Below are 22,175 nucleotides of genomic sequence, written 5' to 3'. Positions count from 1 at the left end.
TAAATTACTTAAAGTCTCTGAGCCTGTCTTTTCTATGAGTAAAAAGAAAGTAATTGCCTCCATAATGCATTGTGGTGTAGTCATAAGGATAAATGAGATGTGTGTGAACACGCTTAAAACAGTGCCCTGACATTAGTGAGCACTCAATGAAAGGCAATTTTTATTCGTGGGTATAAAGTTAAATTATAGAATATTTTAAGCAAATGCATTTTTAATTAAGAAAACTCAGCTAACAAAATCTTCATGAATAGGCCCTTATGGGACTTGCATAACAAAGAGGTAAGACTTTTACAGAATTGCTTTATTATCACTTATTTATGAGAAGAGGTTGCTTTAAAAATCTTTTTAAAAGTTCTGAGCAAAATTATTTGAAGATGTGCTCAAGAGAAGGGGCAATACTCCCCTGGAAGCCTTGCTTACACATCAAGTCTTTATTTTCTAATTGCCACAAAGGTAGATTTCATTTTACCTCCCTCTCAGGACTGATAAATTGGGCAGGATTTATCTGGATTCCCGAGGCTTTACTATTGTTCAGGCCTTAAGAGGTAAGAGATATTTAATATTTTAAATCTGAACAATGTAGTCCTGATATCCAGTATGTTTGGACTAGAATATATACTGTGTATGACCTGATTCTGAGTGGTAGCTCTTAGTACTGGTCTTCAGTAAGATAAAGATAATAATAACAACAGCACCCCAGCACTTGTCCATACTGGTTTATTTGTGCTTCACAACCATCCCCTCATGGCAGAAAAAATATTATTTCTATAGTTGAGGAAATTTAGTTTTGTTGCTCACCTCATGGCACTTGTGCCAAAGATTTACAAACTTTTATGAGGCTGGTGTATTGTAGAGCCCTTTCTGGCACTCAAATGTTCTTTGGAAGAGAAAAAATGGGCTAGATACCAGCCTACTATCCCCACCATCCTTTTCTGTACTGAGACTCACAGACCCCAAATCCAAGGGAGGATGGGATGATGGCCTTCACTGACAGCAGCCACGGCCACAGTGACAGCTGGTCATGGCGGAGTGATGCCCTTTGGTTTTAGATTTCCCAGTGGCCTCAGAATCTAGAGTTGGAGTGATGAAACCTGCCCAGTTAAGTTGGCCGAGCTGCCTTTATGAGTACAATGCTGACTTTGGAGGTGATCTGGCGTGGCACTGCAGCCTGGGGTGGGGGGCTTCCTGCTCACCATTGCTGGGAATTCTACTTATTGTCCATGTAGTGTACTTGGTGTGTGGAGAGCCTATGAAGGAGGAAAAGACCTAGTGTTGATGATGTGCTACACGTGGAGGCCGTAGGGAATAAAATCTGACATTTACAAGTTGAGGGAATGGCAGAGGTTAATAAACAGGGGGTCAATTTTTGTAATCCCCCATTTTCCCAGTCTTTACAATAGATTGGAATCATTGAGCTAAGATGACATTGCATATTCATACCTTTCTTACTGGTTCAAACACAAGTAGTCATTAACAGAGACCTACCTAGCTGGAGTAGTACATAAACATTACCATCAGCCATTGTTGGTTCAAGCTATGCATGCGTTTTTAAAATGCTGGCACTGCAGGTTCGTTGATGTCTCATTAATAGTGTTGAATGAATAAAAAATTGCTAATGGTAGCTATCTTTAAGTAGGTGTATTTGTTTCTCATAGAAGTTTGGGAATTTGGATGATATGCCAGAGGTCCTACAACTGAAATAAGATCATCTTGCCCTTTCCATGACCAAGTCTGTTCACTGACAAATTGGTCACCACATCACTCTTCATGCTACAACGGGACTTAGCCCATGTCTATTCCATGCTTTCCTTTTCAGTAAAGAAATTGGGGCCCAAAGGAGTTTCAGTCAAACACCTATGTGGAAACGCGATCTCTTCCCCCAAAGAGACTTGGATTATATTTTCTTAGCAGGTGTTCTCCTGAGATTATACAATCTACACATACAAAAGCTTAGAGATGTACAAAAGATACCTAGGAACAATGCAAAGGTATGCAAAAAAGAGAAGAAGGAGATGGCTTTAATACAGAACAAGGTCCAACAAGCTGCTGTAACAAATTCTAAAATACCAGACCTTTAATGTCATACAATTTTATTTCTCCCTCAAATAAAGTCCAATACAAGGGTTTCTTACTTATGATGGTAGGAGGTTGCTCCATGTGTTCATTCAGGTATCCATGCTAAGAGAGGCTCTATCATCCTGGATGTGCCCCCTCCACTACACCATTCTGGAGATCAACATATAGCAGGCAAGAGAAAGAAGCATGAGGCAAGACATAGGAGAATTTACTTTAAGGCCTAGACATGGAACACATCACTATTTCTGTTTGTCAGTACTAGAAATCAGTCCCATAGCTATATCCAATGTAGAGGACTGGGAAGTGTAGCTGTGTTCAGAAAAAGAGGGAATAGGTCTAGGGTCCAGCCAGTAATCTTTGCCACAGGATCCAAAGACAAGATGGGCTTTATGAAGAAGTGACAACTTCCTCCTCTTGAAAAGATTCCCATATGCATGCTCTGTAGTTAGAGTTTTCCAAAGAATGTGATTTTAACCAATAGATTTGATAAAGAAGGGTGAATAAGCAGAGGAAAGTATTCAAATTGTGTTCATCCTTGCATATCAGGATCATGAATTTTTCCAGATTGGCTCAGGCACAAGTAATCATTTCCTTCTCTGAATTTCCAGATTTCTTCGTTTTCTCACCTGGCTGATTATACGCCTCAGTTTTTGACAATGTGACTACTGACTTTTCTTTCCTCTATAGCCTTTGACCAGCACACAGAGCACTCATGAAATACGGTTCAGGCCTAATTGGCATGCTAGATTTCTACACATGATTTTGTTAATAACATATGTAAAGAACTGTGGAAGAGGATAATCTCTAAAACTCTTTTAAAGCACCGTCAAATCTACAGTTCTGCTGGCCTGACAACATGACCTGGATTCATAGGATAATTGTCAACTTCCCAGTTTGTACTTGGACTAAGCTTTTGACCAAGAAGAAGATGGAAGAAAAGTGGCTGAGTGTGGAGGAGGGAAAATCCAACTGAATTTATTGAAATTGGCTCAGCTGTTTTAGAAATGCACTAAAGAACCAAGTGGCCAGCTTTAATTGTTGTTTCTCATAGCAAATTAGGAGATGGATTCACCTTAGTAGGTCATATTTGTGGCTTGTAAATGACTGTAATTAATTTGGTCACATGGGTACAAGACAGAATCTAAGAGCTGCCTTTGAACTGACTGAATTCGACTGCTGTCTAACTTAACCTCTAATTTCCAATCTATCAGTTGTGTAAGTACATGATTTTGCTTTCTCTGAATTCACATAAACTCCAGAGATCTTTTTCCCTTTCTTCCTTCATTTTTGGTTGATAATAGTGTTTGTGTTCAAATCACACCTTCTTTGCATTCATTATATGCATATAGGCTTTTGTTGTGTTTGTGGACATAAGTGCTTTTATCTCACTCTGCAATCAGTCACAGCCCAGGGTGGAGGCAGGGAATGTTTGATGCAATATTTCCTATATAAACAGTCTCACTGTAAAAGGAACAGTATGGCACTAATTTTGATGTATGATCAGTTTAGAAGTATGCAAACACATTTGAATACACATCCTGTACATGACAACAGCAATGTGAAATTGGATACACAAAAGGGTTTTTATCCCCTTCTAGTGATTTCCCCAGCTTTCCCCCAACCAGATAATATCAGCCTTATTTCCAAGCTTTTAAGTGAAAATGTCTGCTTTGATTGCTTTCCCAAATTGATAAAAATATATGCAGTCAAATAGAATTTTTTTAATGGTCAAGTTGTCCCCTGGCACACACTCTATCTTAGTCTGAATACAAATAAAAGCAGCTTAAATTGAAGAGGGTTTAAAATTTTTCAGTGTAGCTATGAAATAAAATTGGAAGTGTCAGTGGCATACACACAGCCCGGGGATATTGAGGTTGCAGTTATTCTGTATGAGGAAAAAGCACCCGGGATCATCAGGTCCAGTGGGACTGTACTGGGTGGGAGGCGAAACTTTGTCCCTCTGGCTGGCTTACAAGTTGTCCAGGTGTGGCTGAGTGTTGATGTGACTGCTTAGAGGTAGGGGTATGTTGGCTTTTCCATCTTTTTCCCACAGTACCGCCTTAGAGTTGAGCAATATATTTAGTAAATATAGTTTTAATTTGGCTACTCACAATTCTAGTAGTGAAAATTGACTTCCAAAAAGCTAAAAGTATTATCCATACTCACACTACCTTAATACCAGTACTATTTATTGAAAATTTGCTAAGTACCAGAGACAGCTAAGCCAACCTGTATTAGATCCCATTTTCTGAAAAGTAATCTGAGGCTTAGAGAGGTGATATAATTTAGCTAAGATAATATAGTTTGGAAGTAGTCTAGCTGGGGTTAAAGTCCAGTTCAGTGGACTCAAGGACTAATGTTCTTAACTTCTCCTCCAAATGGTCTGTTGGCTCTAAAACACAACAAGTTTTATGTTGCCATGCTTTAATCTGTCTGTCAGTAAATATACAGAATTTCTCTTACTTGAAATTCGAGTAAATATACACAGAGGGAGATACAGTACTGCAATATTGGAATATTTTCAAATTATCTTGAGAATCTTTTGATGTTAATTTTATGTCTTTATCACTATGATTTCTGATGGCTGGATAGTTCATATTAAAAATATGATTACTGTATGATTTTAAATTATGTGATAGACATTGTGCTTTTAAATAACATTTTTACATATTTTGTTTCCCCCCACTAAAAGAAAAATTTTAGAAATGTGTATCTCTATTTTGTAAATGTGGAAGTTGAGAATTATAAGACTTAAGAAACTTACCAAAAATTGAGCATTCAGTGACTAGGTAGAATGCCAAGACAGACTTTTGTACTGTATTTCCAAGGCCCTTTGCACTACCCCACAACTACCTTCAGAAAAGCAAGCAAAAATGTCCCATACTGGGGGCATGGGCAGGTACTGTATCTTTTGTAGGTGCTAGAAGCTCAAATCGTATTCCCTCAAAATTCACATGTGGAAATCCTAACCTCTAAGGTGATGGTAACAGGAGATGGAGCCTTTAGGGAGAAGATTAGGGTCTTTAGAAATAAGCCCAAGAGAGGGTGTGGCCTCTTCTGTAGAGCCAGGATGCAGGGAAAAGGCACCATCTGTGAGCCAGAAAGTGGGCCTTCACAAGACCTACTGGAAACTTGACCTTGGACTTCCCAGCCACCAAAATTGCAAGAAATAAATTTCTGTTGTTTATAAATTACATGATGCATTGTGTTTTGCTGTAGCAGCCCAAATAGCCTAAGAGAATAGATAATCAATTACCATTTAGATAGGAGCTGAATGTAATAATGAACACTGGCTTTTCTTCCCAATGCAAGTTATTGGACTCTAGTGATCCAGTGTATTGGGATGTGTGTTCCAGGGGCTCTTGTGGATGTATGTTCCACTGATCATTATGATCTGGGGCAGAATAATCCAGACCTCATAATCTCAGCTGGGGATGTGCTCAGTGACAAACGCTTGTCCGGATTCTTAGGGCCCTGTGTTCAGTCTCGAGCACCAAAAAACAAAAGACAAATCCAGATCTAGGAATCTTCTAGCAAGCAGCGTGGGTTGGCGGTGTGTGGATCATGGGTTTCCTGGAGGGTTTGCTCTGGGGACATAATGACTTCCTAGTTCTACCAATACCAGACCCACATGGAAATTTCTTTTCTACAAATGCTTGGTGGGTCCTAGCTATTTCTTCTTCTTTCTTTCCCTCCATTCTGTATTTTAAGGCAGAGTTTCCTTAAATATGTTGTGGGGATGATGGGAAGAAAAAGTGAGTTAAATTTTAGGAGTGCTTACATGCATAATTCTTTAATAATTGTATACTTTAATGTATTTTAGAGAAAATATACAGCTAGCACGTTCAACAGCGACTTTCACCTGTATCATTGCTTAGGGTGAAACTAAATTACAATGAAAACTAAATTATATAAAGAAAAATAGTAAGTAAATAAAAATAAAGCTGATATTAGGATATGTAAAAATCTTGAAGGTAGCTTGTGAAGGATGTATCTCTTTTTCTGTCATTCCACATTGGCAGCTGTAGTTCTTATTCTAGCCCTTGCCTTCCCGATCTTTCTGGCTGCAACCTGCCTCTCTTGCCCTTTGAATCCACCATGATTTTTACCCCAGCACTTGGTACAGTGCCCAGCACATAGTAGGAAGTTAATCTGGGATCCTCGACTTCTCTGCTTCCATAAAGGCGAAGAGGCCAAGCTGCTGCCTGCCTGGGCTCCGCCTTGCAGCAACAAGCCTGGGGATCCAGGGCTCCCAAAGTCTGATCCTCAGCTCAGAGAAGGAAACAAGGGACAGAAATAGAACAAGAAATCTTGAACACAGATAAAAGGCTTTTTGATATCTGCATGAAATATGCTTCTTAAAAAGGAACTATTTTTATAGCATTATCTATAAGAGATTATAGGCAAAAATTAATTTTCTAAGTCTTTATAGTTAAAACAGTCTGTGCACAGAAGGAATTTAAATTCCTCTTTTAATAAAAAACCATGCATTGTCCTGCAGGCAAAGGGCTTGGTTTCTTTGTGTGATTATTTTGTGATTTCTGAGGCCAAGAGAAATTTGTAAAATGCTATAAAGACGGCTATGCTTACTTCACCACATTCCACATGCTGTCTATGCCTCCTCATAAAGGATTATTTGGGGGTAGGGATAGGGCAGAAATATTATAATATAGCAATTCAGTAAAGTATTGTAAAGCTATAAAATATAGCAAGGAGAGGAACTACAGCTTTCCACGGGAAGAGGGGCGAGGCGGGGCTAACCATCTACGCTAAATGAATAGGAGGTCTATAATTGAGCATAGAACAAACTGAACCAGAAGCATTTGAAGTGTTAATTTATTAAATAACTCTTTATGTTCAAGGCTTACGATAAAAAATATTTGTGGTCAGGAAAGTTAGGAGACAGGAAACCGAAGTCTTCTAAACCCATTTTTATGCTTGGAATGAAACCAAACATTTATCCAGTCATAAACCTTGTGTGTTTATCTGCAAAGAAGGGGAGAGGAAGAAAGCGAGGGTAGCAGCATTTGATTTCTATTTAAAGTGTCTCTCTTCACCCGGGATTTTGGTCCTGTCAGGGTGTTCTCCTGCGGTAGAGAGGAGACCGCTGTCTCCCTGCCTCTCGCTGCCTTGATCCTCAGCACCCACCCTCTGAGTGGATGTGCACACACTGGCTCAGTTTCCCTGCTTTGGTGAAAATTCACAGGGAAGTGGGAAATGGTTTAATGATCAAAGCTGAACTTGATCTCTGTCAAAGGAACCCTTTCCATCCTGGAAATCTGAGCCTCTTGAAAATAGTTTAGATCCGAGAGGGAGACTACCCAACTGTCCACACGGGCCAGCTTGAAAGGAGAGAGGGGCAGAGCAGCAAGTAGCTCTCTCTTTAATATAATTGCCCAGGAACAGTGTGTTTGAATGCAAGTTGCCGTCTTTATGCTTCCTTCCAGTGGGGCTGCATTCTGGTCCAGTCTCAATGAAGAGTTTGATGAGAACAACCCTCAAGCGCTGGGATAAAAATGTGAATTTCTTGCAGGACCGAATATTTCAGATATTTTTATTTGATGGATGAGGAAACTAAGGTCCTGGGAGGTACTGCATCGTGCAGTGGTGTGTACCTGCTGGGGAATAAGACTCTTGACTCTTAACTGAGAGTGATCTTGAGCAAGTGATTTAACCTCTTTAACCCTCAGTTACCCCATCCCTGAAATGGGGTTGTGTTTTCATGTTTATAAATATCTAAGTTCTGGCTTTCAGACACAGGATGCCCTCTGTTATACCACACACTTTGCCTTCTTTACTAAGAGCAGCTTCTTTTTACAAAGTTTGGAGTAGGAATGTTTGTAGATTTAGTACCATCTGCTCATTTTCCGCAGGGAATTCTGGTACATGCTGGGCCAGAGGTGGTCTAGATCTGGAGCATAAGGAACTTAAATTTACTAGTGCCTATTGTGCACCAGACACCTTATAGATATCATCTTATTTCATTCTTGCAAAAAGTAAAAGAAAATTTAGGAGATAGAGATGATTATTCTCATCCTAAACTGGGGTAATTAAACCTCCACTAGAGGAGTGATATAACAGGTGGCACAGTTGGAGGCTGACCAGATTCCGAATTAGATTGTCCTTGTCTCCAAAACCTCGGCCCTCTAACCTCTACTGCATCTCCCTCTGGAGGAACAGCAGTGGTGCAGGATGTGGCTGGAGACGAGCTCAAAGAGGGAGACTGGGGACTGTGACCTTGGGACATCTGGCACGAAGTGCCTTAAGACTCCCTCTATTGTGTACCGAGGATGATGCCCTGTGAGTCAGATCTCCTGTGCCTGGCAGAGGCAAAATATGACTCAAACTGGGCCGAGAAGGAAGGTTTGTGCTAATGTTGTTTGGATAATTAGATGTTGATATCTTGTACTCTGAGTAACTAATTTACAGATAACAATACGCAATGTATTAACCATTGTTACCCTCCTATTATCTTGTTTTGAAAGTTTGGTTTTTCTCCTCTTTCAAATAAAAAAAAAAAATCAAACTGGGCTGAACTGAGTCCCAAACTGGTGCTGTTAGTCATTTCTTCCAGCACCTCAGGGTGGGGGCTGGGGGTAAGGAGCAGGTCCAGTCCCCAGGAGCCCACATCACAAATTTGATCTCTCTCTTCTATTGACATTTTCACCCTTTCGCTGGAGCACAGCATGGCGGCCACCAGACAAGAGTACTGGGGAGACTGGGGAGGACTGCGCAGGACTTGGTGACAGTTGCCCTGCCACTTAGTGGGCTGTTCTAGCCCTGTCTCTGCCTAGCCATATGCAGGGAGTAATGCACTATACTCCAGAGCCAGTTTCCTCTATGGCACAAAGGTAATCATTACAATACTCCGTACTTCATGGGACTGTTTTTGAAGATCAACTGAGAATATGTTTGTAACAAAATGAATTGGAGGCAAGATCCAATCCCCGGTTGCCTACAATGTGTTTTAAAATGTTTTAACTAGTTTTCAATTTTTAAAAATGATAAGGGCAAAATTACCTATCGACTGTCTATGTATCTATCCATCTACCTGTCACCTATCTCTCTGTGTGTCCTCTTCTCTCCTCAAATTTAGAATGCATCATGTGAAGATTCTCTTTTGAATACTCAGAAGATCTGACAAGATCCTCATGGCATCTTGTCCCTACAAGGTGATAGCCAGATACAGATAAACAGCAGCGCTGCCTTAGGAGGGTGGGTGTGTTCCCGTTCACCATAGTGCCTTGCTGGGTGCTGCCTTTGCTTCCGTGGACTCTGTGGTGCTGTGCTTGGCGTACAGTAACATGCAGCAAGTAGCAGAGTCAGGATCTGAACACAGTCAGTCCGATTCAGAGCCGGTGGGATGAGTCACTCTACGCTCTGGATTTGCTACTCAAAGTCTGGCCCACAGCTCGGCAGGTCCGGCATCATTCCGTGGCTGTTACACTCGCAGCATCTCAGGCCCCGCCCCAGACATACTGAATCCGATTTGGCCTTTTAACAAGCTCCCTAGGTGATTCATTTGCACATTAATATTTGAGAAGCACTACCCTATAGCTTGTGCTATTAACTGAATGTTTGGGCCCTCTGCTTTGCAGATAAGCCCAGTATAGTAGGTAGAAGACAGGCCTGGTCACTGAGAATGGAATTCAAGTGTATTTGCTTTGCAACTTTGGTCAAATCTACTCGGGGCCTCATCATCTTTCTCAATAAAATGAGAGGACTGGATAATATTTATATTTCGCATTCCACGACAAGCACTTAACAGCAGTATGGCTTCTGGGCAAGAGGTTCTAATTCTGGGGGTGCTGAGGCTACAAAGTCCCAGCAGATGTGCTCTGTGCCATCCTCTTGACCTTCTCTGTTCCGTATGCCAGAGACACCAACAAATTAGCCATTAAAGCACTTACGACCAGCGTGTGTTCAGATTGCTCCCAACGCTAATACTCTATAATCCCCAAATCACACCTGAGATGCACTAAATAGTCCCCAGTGTCCTGACCCAGGTAAGAGTCGCCACTTGTGTCTGAGCAATTTCCTAGCACAAAACATGAGTTCAGTGAAGAAATGGACATGCTGTAATTATAGCCTGGCAGCAGGGTGAAGCCCCAGGGGAAAATGTATGTTGGACCAACTCATGGCAAACAGTGTAGATCTCCCAGACCTTTATTTATTAACACTTATTTTAGGGGAGAATTTTTTTTTTTTATTACATTGTTTTAAACAATAAAGTAATGCCTCTAAGCTAGCACTGAATTGTAGATAGTGCTAATTTGGTTCAATTATTTTGCTCATTATGGGCAGAGACACAAGTGACATTACAGACCAAGGACTGAGAAATCAAGTCCCAGCTTACTCATGTGCAAATGCAAGTGGGATTTAAAAATGTATCAAATAACTAGCTGTCACACCTGATTAATAACACCTGATCTAAGAGAAGCAGCCATTCTATCTTCTAAAATGTCATTAAAATATCAAAAATAAAGAGTTCATGTAATTAAAGAAACATTATTTTGTTCACACAGCCTGAAAAAATGTGATTAGGCAGCAGTTCTGAAATGGTGATATTCAATCAGGTAGGTGCTTGTAGGCCGGCCGGGAGCAGATACCGCTAGTTATGTAAAATGTTGCTTCGTTATATGCCATGTTAGGACAGATGCCAAGAAAGGGAGAAACGGAGGTGAGGGTACCTGGTTCATTCGCTGTGAAGGTGCAGGAGTGAAAAAAAAAAATCTTTTTTGTTTCAAAGCCAAAATAGCCCTATTGTATCAAATAAGCTATCTGGGTTACATTTCCAGTCAGTGAAGGGACAGGATCTACACTGACGCTTGGATTCCAAATAAGACTGATTTAGTTATTCTGTCACTAAACACACACTAAATTTCCATTCAACAAAAACAAGAATAATTGGTTTAGTTTTAGAAAGACAAGCAATCATTTTTCATTAGCGTATGGGGGAGTGAAGCATGCCGACGGTTACTAATGTATACACATAGCACTGCCAGAGCTGGACGTGGAAACCTCATTTAGTAATTATTTTCTGTGAAATAATTTTCTTAAAGTGGGTGTTTTGTATGAAATTGAGTCTTCTAACTAACACACACACACACACACACACACACACACACACTCACACACTCACACACAGGCCCAGGTGTTTGGCAAAATAAATTCCTATGTGTTGTGTCTTGTTCATAACGGGTACTTGATAAAGGTTGGTTAAGTTAATTTGTAGGAATATGAGTAGACATTAGTCTGAGGAAATATCGTCTTTTTGGTAACGTGTAGGGTGCACAATTTAGCCTTAAAAATAGAGGATGGCAAGAGTACTGATGCTTCACAAGGGAAAGCCTGGTTGGAGTGTGCAGCCTGCCTTAGCAGGTAATATATTTCTGGAGAGAACACACTGAAGATTTTTCTTAGACCCTGGGTTTCCCAGATCCAGTCAATGAACCAGCTGTTCTTAGTGTGTTAGTAAGATACCTTGTGAAGAACATTTACTCAAGGAATATGTCTACCCATTGCCAAGGCAAATGGTTAAAAAGCAAAAACTCAATCAGTTGAAAGTTTGTTCCACCAAGGTTGTCCTGAATTCAAGAGTGGTTTTAATATCTGCAAATTCCACTTACCACTGGATCAGTGATGATGGTCAGGGGTTGATAGGTGGACCCCTGGATGGAAGAAGAAAGAACTGCCTTAAGTTCAGAGTGTAGGTTATTTCATTAATGTGTCTAGAGGGATTAAAATTGGACATTAGAAGTCCAGCACACTAGACTGGCAATCTCCAAAGAAGGGTGTGGAAAAAATACTAGAACTCTTCATATTAAATTTTGGTTTCATCCTTTTTACTTGGAGGATGTGTGTGTGTGTGTGTGTGTGTGTGTGTGTGTATGTACATATGTGTGTTTTCTACTAGTCATATTTGAAAATAGTAGAAATATAAAATTTATGAACAAGTACTATACATTTGTTAGGGATGTGTTCCCAAAATTTTTTCCAGTAATGGAGCACAGCAACCAATAAAGTGTGGACATATTTACTTAGTCCAGCTGTGTTAGGGGAGGAATGTGCTTTATTTGCTTTTGTGTACCTGGTTTCTTGCACAGCATGCAGAAGTCATACTTTATACAGTACTATAAACTCTAAGGGAATAAGCTATTTTTTATGAGGAGTATAAATTCATTTCTCAAAACTCTTGCGGATGGAAACTCCAGTATCAAGGAGTCAGCACCTTTGATGTTTGGTGAGGGTCCAATCATTTTCTCCAAGCTGGCACCTGTCCCTTCCTCCTCTCAGAAGGGAGAAGCTTCATGTGGCAGAGAGGACAGAAGGACATGAACAAAACCCATCCATCAAGACTTTTTATAATGGCATTAACTCAACATGATTGTGGAACTCTGATGACCTAAATTTCTCCCCAAAAGGTCACACTTTTTGACAATGTTGCTTTAGAGACTAACTTTTGACACATGAATTTTTGGCCACACACTCAGACCATGGCACAAACCAAAGATGTGATCATTGGTATTCACAAAAAAATTAACTACAATTGAAATTTAACTTTAAAAATACAATATTCTCTTTACTAGGAATCAAGCCCAAGGCCTTACACATGCTGGGAAAGTGCTCTATTACTGAGCTACAACTCCAGCCCAATTGCGTTCTTTTAAAGAAATCTTCCTATGTTTTTCTTTGCAAAGCAAACATTCCATTCATGATAATATATTTTGCAAACTGGTATTGTCAATACTTCTGGTCATATTGTTTTTCGACAATAAAAATCAACTGAATATGCAATATGACACCTGTTACTTTGTCAAAAACACCTATAGTTCAATCACTTATTCAAGCTAAGCAACTACTGCCTCATGCTGTCTTTAAAAATTTAGGTTACATTGCCAACGTTTTAGATGCGCTTTTGTCATGTAATTATTAACAAAGAAATGGATATTATTATATCATAAAATTCCAAAATATTTTGATAACTGTAGTTCATTATAATTAGTTTCCTTTGTAGTCCCATTTACTTTCTTTTATTCACTGAAAGCATTCTGTCATTGGATATGGTTGTCACATGCTTGTAATCTGAGCACTCAGTAGGCTAAGGCAGGAGAACTGCTGTGAGTTCAAGGCCAGCCTGGGCAACGTAGTGAGTTCAATGCAGCCTCAACTACACAGTGAGAACTTATGTCTAAAAATGAAACAAAAACTTTTAAAAATATACTCTGCAATGTGCAGCTGTGCACACCTGTAATCTCAGCTACATGGGAGTCTGAAGCAGGAAGACTGCAAGTTTGAGGCAACCTGGGCAACTTAGTGAGACCCTGTCTCAAAATAAAAAATAAAATAAAAAGGGCTGAGGTGTAACTCAGTGCCAGAGTGTTTCCCTAGCATGTATTAGGCCCTGACTCATGTCCAGCATGGCATAGATAGATAGATAAATAGATAGATGATAGAAGATAGATGATAGATAGAAGATAGATAGATGGTAGAGGGTAGCTAGAGATAGATGATAGAAGATAGGTAGATGATAGAAGATAGATGATAAATGATAGATAGAAGATAGATAATAGAAGGTAGATAGGTAGATAGATAGATAGATAGATAGATAGATAGATAGGTAGATAGATAAACATTGTTTCGAGAGATTTCTATAGGTGTCACCAGAATGCTAAAGGCCCATTACACAAGAAATTTTCAGAATCTGATATGTCAGTGTGGAAACCAGTATAGCTTGATAGCTCAGGTTTTTTCTCATCAACTAGCAGTGATTTAGGTCAGGAAGCTCTCTGCATTCTTGTTTGGAACTCTGATGATCCATTTCTCCAGGGATTGGCCTAGAGGCAAAGTCAGTGGCATCTGTGGAGTGTGGTTCATGAGGCTTCCTATGGCTGTTCTTGGGGCTTTCACTCAAGTTTAGCTTTGTTGGCTGTTTTTTGTTTTGTTTTAGTTTGTTTTTGTCCTGCTCAGGCCATTAGCCATATGTCTCAATGACCCATTGCTCCTGTCTGGCAAAACCAAAATACGATCCTGAATTTTTGAGCACTGGAGTCTCCTTGCAGAGGGGATTTCTAGGTCCTTTCTGTTCTGGACAAAGAATGCAACAAAACAAGCATAAATAGTGGCAAAGTTTCACATCTATTAAAGGTAGGGAAAAACAGACGGATAAGGAAAAAACAGGTTCTGCAGAGTAAGTTTTGGGTGGAGGAAAAAATAAAAATAGACTCTGCTATTTAGGATGGGTTATTGCGAAGAGGTCTGGGAATACACTATTTTTATTTTTACTTCATGTCACCTAGATAATCCCTGGCATTTAATAGGTATTTTAAAATTTTTAAATGAATTATTGAATGAAATTTGTAAGATCAATTATGCCTATGGAAGATTATATCAAGTTTTCTTATGTAGTTGAAGATTATTACCTTGTGAGATCTTTGAGAGTATTTAAGACATTGTGGATGAGCTACTTATCCAAACACTTGAAGTACAGGGTAGGAAGGGCTCTGCTTTTATACCTGCCTTGCAGCTTATCAGGATTCTTTTACCTTTACATTTTAAGGCATGATAAATTTTAGGCAATCCTGAACGATGAATGTCCAGATTGAAATGAATTTCTTTTTCAAAATTAGGATTCTTTACTTTGCAGAAGAATCACCATGACATCTCTTTAAATAAAGATATTCCCACACTATAGCAACTTGACTAATAAATAGGAATTACTATGGTATTTATATTTTTAAGAATGCAGTGGTGCCTTTTTAGCTATGGTTTTATTTTCTACTGTTTCAATTATTCACAATCAACTGCAGTCTGAAAAATATTTAATGGAAAATTCCAGAAATAAGTAAGTCATATTTTTATTACAGTATCCTGTTATAATTGTGCCAGCTTTATTATTGCTGTCATTAATCTCTTACTGTGCATGATTTATAAATTAAATTTAATCATAGGTACATATGTACAGGAAAATACAAAATATATATAGGTTTTAGTACTATTCATGGTTTCAGGCCTCCACTGGGCATTTTGGAGTATTCCTTCTATTATGGAGAAACCACTGTATTTTTCTGTGCTATGTGAGGAATATCTTCAGAGTTGCCTCATAATAATATATATTGCTTAGAGAGCAGCAGAATGACCTACAAAGATCATTTAAATCTTTTAGAGAGAGAGAGAGAGAGAGAGAGAGAGAGAGAGAGAGAGAGAAAGAATTTTCTCTTACTCATTTATCGCCAGGTTTTTAATTTCATGATTCAAAACAGCAGAGTTAGAGAATTTCAAATTGAAATCTTAGCCACGCTCTTTAGTAGCTATAATTTGCCTAAAGCAATGTTTTGGAGCTTTATTTTACAATAATTATTTCCTGTGATATTTCCTTTATAAGGCATACGGATTAGGACTCTTGGTTTGTCAGTTATAGAAAACGTATTTTCAGCTGGCTAATGTTTAACCAAAAGAAAAAAAGAATAAACTTGCTCATGTAAATTACAAGTCCCAGTGGCGGGGCTGGCTTTGAGCCTGAACTCTTGCTCCACATCATCCTGACTTGCTTTCTCTGCCTTTCTTGGCTCTGTCTGCTTCTGTGTTGGTGTCATTCTGACCAGTGGGGTAACCTCATTGTTCAGGGGGGCAAGAGGGCTGTAGCAGGTCCGGCAGGGTGTGTTCTATCTCAGCAGCCCAGCCACAAGTCTTTCTGCCTTTCAGGGGCTCACTGGGTCATGTGCCCATCCCTGAAGCAGTGGCTCTGATTGAAGAATGTGATGGGCTGTGTGGCTACAGTCTTGCTTACATGGACTCTACTGCTGGGTTTCTAGCGCCCTTCACTCCACCAAAATCCCTGGATCCTTGAAGATGGCACGAGTAGTTCTGCTGAGAAAAGTTGCAGCAAGTTATGAGATGAAGAAAGAGTGAATACTAGAACGAAGCAGAAATACCAACTGTCTATTATAGCTAGTTCATGGAGAATTAAATGAGGTTATACATGTGAAAGTGCACAGCGCATAGACAACCCAAAATAAATCACAAGTTGACTATCCGATTAAGTAAATCTCAAGAAATTAAATTGAGAGGCAATTTAGGACAGATTTGGAGATTAAGCACACAAAGAACCTCATTCACTTGGAGTAAATTAGTTGGCTTCATTAAACATTTTGTCAGCATCTATGATGTGACAAATGTTGTACATAGGACAAGGCTTACAGAGATTACTAAGAATTGACGTCTGCACTGGATTTGCTTGTAGTCTAGCAAGTGATGCAGGTGTGTATGTCATCTCAGTGTGGTGTGGCAGTGTTTGATGGACATATGCTTAGGGGCTGTGCGAGGACCAAGAACTGGCTCCTAGCTCACCCATGAAGGGTGCTGGAGAGGCATTACAGAAAGGTTCCCTCTAAGGAGATCTTCTTAGAGTTTTAAACAGTTAATAAGAGCTATCCTGTTGAAAACATGAGGTGGGGAAAGGTTTTCTGGGCAACAGATCGATATGAACAGAGGTGAGAGAGTTAGGGAAAGCCCAGGTGACTGCTGGGGGTAGGTGTAGGGCTGGCCACTTATTGCCTCTGTTGTGTAAATCTGGAAGCTCAGAGTGGCAAGAGATGGGGCTGAATACATAGTAATAGGGGCCTGATCATTGAGGACACCGCACTGGAGAGTGGACATTATCCTTGGGTTATGGGAAGGTACTGAATGGATTAAAGACAGGTGAATGACATAGTGCAGGTGGACTTTTGGAAAGATTACTCTAGCTGGAGCTAGCAAATGGATAAAGGTGGTCCCAGGTAGGCCTTAGGGAGCCCAGGAATGTATCACTGCTCTGGCTCAGAGTTGAGGAAGAAGAGGTCATGGACGAGGGCACTCCTAGTAGGTGCAGAGAGGAAGAGACCGGCAGCAAGAAAGGAGGAGTTTAAGCAGCAGGACTTGGCGATGGTCAAGGGAATGAATTAGAGAGATACAGAACCACCAAATCAGGCACATGATATACACTGCATCTGAACACATGGCTTTTCTGATAAAAGTTAAAAAGAAAAGCAAACGACTGAAATTGAGCAGGTCCACCAATAAGTAAATGATTGCGTACATAATGGTGTTTTCATGTGGTAGTCTAACCTTACTCTGCAGAAATAAAAAGTAGTATTTTATCAGATATTTAATGATTTGGAAGATGCTTGGGAGATTTAAAGTGAAAAGCAGGCTATAGAATGGAATAGCAGTATGATCCGATGTATGCAGAGGTAGTTACAGAAGTATCTGTATTCTGTAATTCTGGATGACTTATACCACGATGTTAAAAGCTTTTACCTCTGAGAATGAAAAGCATTTCTGTTGTTCCCTTTCTAAAAGCAATGTATCTGTAAGACTTCTAAAAATTGGAAGGAAATAAATGGTATATTATAAAAGAACCAAAATGGTCAGTTTTGATAGATCTCAGACTTCCAGGACAGAGATTTCAGGGCAAACAGGCTGTGAGCCGATGTTTGCATTGGTATTAATGAAGACTGTTCACACTGGCTTTGCAACAGGGACAGTGGACAGACTGTGCCTGCGGTATGTACATGCTTTCAGACATGGCCGTGTGATAACATGAAGAGGCAGGCACTTTGAGGGGTGATTGGGCCTTGAGGAAGTCTTCTTTGTTAATCAAATGAAGAAGGACTTCACAAAAAAATGCCCTGCAGAGCACCCGGCTCACTTGCTAGCTTGCTCTTTTCTCTTCAGTCTTGTGAGGACACAGTACTCGTCCCATTTTACCTTTCTGCCTTTTGCCACGTCAAACACAACATGAAGCCCCTCACCCGATGCCAGAGAATTTTAACATTGAATTTTGCACCCTCCATAACCATCAGAAATAAATTTCTTTTCTCTATAAATTATCCAGTCTTGGGCATTTTGTTGTAGCAACACAAAAAACACCACCCTAATGAAAACTGAATCTCATTATTTGCTGCTGGTTAAGCAAGAGATGCCCTCAAATCCAAATACCCTGGACTAAGAAGACATGAACATGTACCTTCACTCTATATTTTATAAGCAACAGGATGGTGAGGCAAATCACCTTTATTCTCTAAACTAGTTTTTCTCATTCCTTCTTTTTGAAGAAGCATGAGAAGGATTTATTAGAGGTAAATATAAGATGCTGCTCAAAAAAATGAGGGACCCAGTTTTCTCATTTTTGACATGGAGTTAATATTCCCTGCCCTGCTTAACACATAATGTCGGCTACTTGAAGAGATAATAAAAAAGACCTTACTGACAACGAAATGTCTCCTGCCTCTAAACTCCTACCGTCTTTCTTTTGTGATACTGTATTGTTTGGAACTACTTCCTCTCCCTAATGTCGTCTCCACTCCACAGTCACTCAGTGTAAGTTTACAAATAAATCTATAAACCCTCTCACTCTCCACACCAAAAAATAGTGTACTGTATTTCCTGGCTGAAAACCCAGCAGAAGTGTGTTTGTTTTTTCTTCTTTCCTTTAATGATATCTGTTGGCCTCCATTTGGTCCAATGCATCAGGAGTTGTAAAATTTAAAGGGTCACATGACACTGAACAAAAGGGAAAGAGATATCACTTTGAGATGAGCTCTCTGTGAAGGGCATTTGTAACGTTTATGGATAGAGGGAAGGGCGGTCCATGTTTACAAAGTGTGCTCACAGAAATACAACCAATTGTGGGTGCTTCAGAAAAGCACTTTGCAGACAGAGGTGTTGCTCAGAGGTTCTTTGGGTGTGGAAAGAAAGCTATCACCTACAAATACATCTAAGTGGTCTTTCACCTTCTTCAGGATTTTCCTGAGGGAGTGAGATTTCTTTTGGAAAGAACACCAGTGATCACAGTGTGACTGGTACTGCCCAACCTTCCAAGGTGGTCCTGGGAAGGAAGGTCCAGGAGAAAATTGGCTGCTCTTGGCTTTCATCAAATGTTACTTTAGACTGGAGACTAAATTGGGTTGCTGTCACAGCATTGACTGCTTCATACAGATGCATGAATGTGGTGTTTGAAATAACTTGGATCTTATGGCTCACCCTCACAGGTCTACATGCGCATGCATGAATTCTGCAAGTCATGGCTCTGATAAATGGCTCTGGGGATGAGATCTTGGTGATAAGGTGAAAGTACAATATTGCTCAAATATTTAGAAGAGTCAACTTACTTGATGCAGGACATGCATATTTAAAACTAAAAGTTAGTCATATTTCCAGTGGCCTAGGCATCGCTTGAGTTTGAAATTATTAAGGTCCTTTGCAATAGTTGCTCGTCCTCTGATGCAGTTCAGGTAATTTTGTTTCCTTGAGTTATTTTCACTCTTTTCTAAGCCCAACCTGTTTCTCCTCATGTTCTCCCCATCTTAGCAAGAGTCACCATTGCCCACTCGGTTACTCAGAGCCTTGGAATCATTCATGTCTCTGCTCTTCATTAATATCTCATATTTAACCCGTCTGCATTAGCACTTATCTTAAATCTAATGACTTTTTCTCACTTCTTACTGTCTCTCCCCCACAGCCCTAGATTAGCGTTTTTACAGTTCTCTCAGTTCCATTCTTAACTCCCTCATAGTCACTGTTCACACAACCAGAGTGATGCTTAGAAAAGTATGTAGAAATGTTTGTCATTTTCTCCAAAGATCAACAAACTGCATCTCAGGATAATTAATGCAGGTTGAACTTTACAAGAATTGCATCTCAGGGTAACCAATAGCACATGAGAAAAAGTTCTTTAGAAAAGTATTTCTGTTAATAAATAAAAAAATGCAATGACATAATTAGAAAAGCACCATTCAAAACTTCCTTAGTGAAAAAAAAATCTAGACAACAATCCCAGTGATTGATAAGATCACATATAAAAAGACAGCGTGATATAATGTGTGTATACATATTTATAATCATCCATGAAAGGTGGATGTTTTTAACCAGAATATTAAAACTGAGTGTGCTGAAGTTTTTAGACCTATAAATTTATTAAAAACTACAAGGATAGAGGTACACATAAATGGTACAATGGGAATGCACTTTGCACACTAAAAGAAATGTTATAGGACAAAAATTGATACTTAAACCAACAAATAGTAACAAATAGCAAATAGTGAGGGGAAGTGAGGGGAAAGAGAGGACTCAACTCATACCTTTTTATGGATTTAGCAGTGAGAGTTCAGCATCCCAAAACCATACTGAGACTGTTGGTCAGCCTGGGGGAGGTGGAAAGGAGAACTCTGTGGGTTCAAAGAGGCTTGGGGGCTTTCCAATTTGGGTCCAGCAGAATGGCTCCCACAATGAAGGATGGCAAGAATAAGAATAGCTATTCTGCCACCAATGAGGTGGTGATCATCAACACCATCAACATTCACAACTGCATCCATGGACTGGGCTTCAAGAAGCATGCCTCTAACGGCATGTAAGGAGATCTGGGAATTTGCCACAAAGGAGATGCAGGCTCCAGATGTGCGCACTAATGCCAGGCTTAGTAAAACTCTCTGGGCCCCTGGAATAAGGAATGGGGCCTGGGGATTTAGCTCAGTGGCACAGCACCTGCCTGGCAAGCGGGAGGTTGTGAGTTTGAGTCCTGGTACCAGAAAAACAAAACAAAAAAAAAAGGAATGACCCATATCTCAGTCATGTATGGTTGTCCAGGAAATGTAATGAGGATGAAGATTCACCTGACAAATAATATAGTTAGGTAACCTACATCCCTGTTACCACATTTAAAAAAAGCTCTGGACAGTGAGTGTGGATAAGAACTAACATTCAAATAAAGTTATAAAACTGCAAAAAAGTATGTTTAGAGGACATATAGACCTTATTTCCTTCCTTCTTAAATAAAAATTTAGTATATGTGTGGAGGAAATGATTAAATGTTTGGTGATATTAAAGAAGTTAGTTAATAGAGAGTAGTTATTAGTTTTTAGAGATCTTAATGAGTTTGCTTTTTAAAAAGAGTTATTTAGAGATGTAAGGTGAAGTGTTTAACATAACATGACATGATGTCTAGAATTTTTTATTTCAGGTCTGGAGACTTGAATGTAGGTGAAACTATGCCTTCAGAATTGATAAATGTTGTACTTGGTTGATAAAACTATGAGATGTTTTAGTACATGATGCAAGAAGGTAGAGTTCGACCTTGGAAGATAGCAAACTTTGACTTGATGTTCTAACTCAGGTTCAGTACTTACTAACAATATAACTTTCAGCAAGTCATACATAACCCCTCAGAACTTTAGGGTCTTTATCTTTAAAAGTGGAAAAAATAATTGGGAATGAATGAATTAACACATAAAAAAAGTTCTTAATGTACTATCGGGTGTACTGTACCATTCTGGAAGTTAAACATCTCTAAGTCTTAATTTCCTCAAATATAAGGAATGGAAAATGATGTTACTTATGTCACAGGGTGACTATGAACCTCAAATAAGATAGTTAATGGTTGTAATATTGCCTTGTACATAGCACACCCAATAAATGGAAGTTCTTTTTTCTCTTAAGGCAGAACTACTTCCTAGATTGACCATCAGAAAAATGTTTCATCTTGAGTAAATGTTATTTTCCTGAAATATAGTTCTTGTTCTGGGAGATTATATAGTTCTCTCTGATGTCATGTGTAGCCAGTTGATAGTAGCTGTCTGGAGACTGATATTGAAAGGGCTGGAAAATTTTCTCCAGTGGAAAGAAAGACAAGATGATTTAGTGATGTCTACCATGGTATGAAAATTAGAGAAATGGAAAGAGGTAGGAATGAAAGGTAGTAAGGGAAAACATTTGTGAGGCTCATCTGCTAGTTCTGCCTCACTTTCCCCTTTGGAATCCTGCAGAAAATGCCTATTGTACCATGTCCTCCTAATCCACCTCATCTTAGGAGCCCTGCAGCCAATACTTACTTAATAGTTTCCCTGTTTGCAGCTGACTGGCTGTTCTCATAGCAATAATACCTCTCTTACTTGGAGAGCAGCAATAAGCTCCCAGCAGCTGTCAAAAAGCCCTTGCTTTTTAACCAATTCATCAAACTCAACGATGACTTATTGAAGGCACAATATGAATAAGGGAAGGCAGTCTCACTTTGTGATGCTAACAGAGTGACAATTAAAGTCTGAATAAGGAAACATAAAGCTTCA

The sequence above is a fragment of the Chinchilla lanigera genome, unplaced genomic scaffold (assembly GCF_000276665.1).
Source record: "Chinchilla lanigera isolate Chin_1 unplaced genomic scaffold, ChiLan1.0 scaffold00024, whole genome shotgun sequence".
Classification (NCBI taxonomy): Eukaryota; Metazoa; Chordata; class Mammalia; order Rodentia; family Chinchillidae; genus Chinchilla; species Chinchilla lanigera.
The sequence above is the reverse complement of the archived record's forward strand: the minus strand, read 5'-3'. Positions refer to the sequence as shown.